Genomic DNA, 3,223 nt, shown 5'->3' with positions numbered 1-3,223 from the left:
AGCTCAGGAGGAGAGACTGAGGGAGCTGTGTCTGTTCAGCTTCCAGAAGAGACGATTGAGAGGGACCTCATCAATGTCTATATGAAGGAGAGTATCAAGAGGATGGATCAGATTCATCTTCATGGTGCTGAGCCATAGGACAAGAGACAAAAACCAGGAACAGATGCACAGGAAATTCCATCTGAATATGAGGAAAAACTTCTTTATTGTGTTGGTGACCACACACTGGAACAAATTTCCCAGAGAGGTGATGGAGTAATCCTCATTGGAAATATTCAGGAACTATCTGGACACAGTCCAGTGCAATGAGGCATCGGATGACCCTGTTTGAGCAGGGAGGTTGGACTAGATGACCCCTGTGGTCACTTCAAACCTGACACATTTTGTGATTAATATATCGACATATCCTGGGCCTAGGAAGAAGTAAAGCAGGGCTATTGAAGGACTTATGAATTTGAAAGGAAGAAAGTATGAAAGCGGTGGATGTTATGACTCAGTTGGGTTACCGAAAGACTTTAGTCTAAGACTAAAGACTTCATATGTGTGGTGCAAGAGAATTTTAATTTGAAAAAGAGAAAACAAAAAATTTTAAATCATATTGTTGGGCAAAAATACATGCATAGGTAAGGTACTGGTGCATAGCTCAGTAGAACTTGATGACTGTTCAGTATTCATAAGTAGTTAATTTCTGCAAGTAGCTTTAAAATGCTTATTTCATGTTCCTAGACATATATGCCATCTCTTCAGTTCTGTGCCCACTTGACCAAAGTTATAATATTTTCCTTTCAGCTAAGGCAAATTTTATATGGAAAAATGCAAATACAAGAATTTCATGCCCCAAGCCTGAATTTTTATCCAACCAACTCTCTGTTGCCTCTTCACAGCACATCACACTAGATTTTACATGCAAATGTATGGAAACAGTGAAGCTTCGGTCCCCCCTCTGGTGGGAATGAGCAGAACTGCAAATGCTACAAAAGGGTTTTGTAGCTAATGGTCAGATAACAGCCCTGGAAACGAACTCTTTTTTTCCTTTTCCGAGCCCTTGCCTCATGCATTTTGTTTTGCGCTAGCTGTGTTTTTTTTTTTTATTCCCAGTGTTATAAAGCTGCTCTGAAAAAAAGAGACACCAAAAAAAAAAACCCCAAAAAAACCCCCAAAAACCCCAAAAACAAAAACACCAAAAAAACAAAACAACAACAACAACAATAAAAAACCAAACAAACAAACAAAAAAAAAAAGAAAACCAAACTTATGGTATGTAACTATGACAGAACAGCTGTATTTCTATGTTGTCATTCCAATGACCTGTGGAAAATAATAAGGAATGCTTTCTCTTCTAATTTGCCACAGGTACGAACTAGACATCTTATGGTTTCATGAGTCACATCAACAGGCAAGAATGAACACTCTTAGATTGTTTTAATAGCAGTTTCCGTTATCATATCCATGTATAAGATAATATCTCTTGCCTTTACCTTAAAAAGACTGGTAAAAATCAGTGTATTTGGCTGTAGAAAGTGTACATATGGATCCATTTAAAAACTACATCAAACTCTTTTTCCTTTTATAAGTTTTCACAAAGAGGTAAAATAAGAGAAGTGTGATAAAACACAGTCAAAATTTGCAAATTATTAAAAATGATCCAGAAAAGAGCAGAGAAATTTCTGTTCTTCTAGACAATCAAGATTTTAAAAAATAAGGATGTAGACAGAACATCAGAAACATTTGTTCAGCTTGAGATTATACAAAGCAATACTGCAATAATACCTCTTGGTTTTGTACATTTTCCTTTACAGGACCCATATTCCTTAATAGAAAATTATATGTGATACAAAAGAAATATTTACATGCAAAATGAATTTAAAATTTCTTCATTATGTGGAGGTTTTGCTAAAAATAATGCCTACCTCATTCCTGAATTTTCAAAGCACTTTATCTTCCCTGTGTCTAGAAGTAAATATTTGAATCTTGCGTGAAACTAAAGTTGAAACGTCATTTTCTTTTTTTCTGAAAATTGGAGAAGAACTCTAATCCAGAGTCTTGACAGTGAATAATGCTCCATGAATTCCCTGATCATATTGTAGACTTGTGAGACTCAGTGACAGAGACAAATTTATGAAAAAACAAACCTACCCCCAAATTCAAACTTAATACTTTTTCTACTTCTGAAATGATTTTTTAATATCCTAATCTTGCATCATCACTTTGAGAAAAATTTCAAACTACTGTTAAATCCCAAAAATGTTTCTGTCTGCCTTTGCCTATCTCTGTAGCACTGCAGGCATAGCTATTTAAAATTGATCTTTAAAACTGACATTATAGTTAAAAAAATCCAAAACAACAAAAAAATTTCAAATGGATTTTGTTCCATGGCTAGAGAAACATGGCAAAAATTTTATTAACACCACATTTTCAGAAAACAGGCAGCAGAAGACAATTTTGTCAGAAGGGCAAATAAAATAAATATCAGAGAAAACAAAATAATAGGTCCTAGGCATAAAAAAGTTAAGTAATGTCATGAGAAGGTTAAAAAAAAACAATCAGTATATGGTTAAGTCTTGAATAATATATGAGGAAACATTTTGTAAAAATACTCTAATGTCAGAAGACACGGAATAACTGGAAAAGCTACATCAGGCAAGTAAATCATAGGGAGTGGAAATTCTAGTTGATAGAATTAAGTAACAGTAGAAACTTAATTTTTCCTTTAACATCTAGGTTTTTGAAATAGGTCTACAGAAGAGCCTACAGAAGAGGTGGAATATTTTAAGATCTGAAAAAGTGCCTGCCTTCTAGGTAGATTTAATGAAGAAGAAATTGAGTCTAACACAAGTTTAGTGCTCTTGAAAACTGAAAGCCCAAGGGTTTTGTGGCATCTACACATAGACATAAAAAAAAGTTTATATTGAGAATATCTGCTCTTCTTTTCTGAATAATAAACTGCACATAAAAGGAGACTTTTGATGACCTTTGGTGGTGCTCTAACAGTCATAGGATAAATCAAACAGAAAACACAGAAAAGAACCATGGACAGAGTAAGAGAAGGATGGTAAACTGGCCCAGAAAAGGTCCAGTGGTAAAGTAAAAAATTTCTGAAAGCTTACTTTGAAAGAAGGAGCAAATATATTGTCTGTTTATTTCTTTCTATGATCAGGCTCATGGCCTCTGCAAATAAACAGAACTGCATCAATGAAATATACAACGATAAATCAGTGTTTTC

Source organism: Passer montanus, unplaced genomic scaffold (genome assembly GCF_014805655.1).
Source record: "Passer montanus isolate IOZ18808 unplaced genomic scaffold, ASM1480565v1 scaffold75, whole genome shotgun sequence".
Lineage (NCBI taxonomy): Eukaryota > Metazoa > Chordata > Aves > Passeriformes > Passeridae > Passer > Passer montanus.
This window is presented reverse-complemented; position numbering follows the sequence as displayed.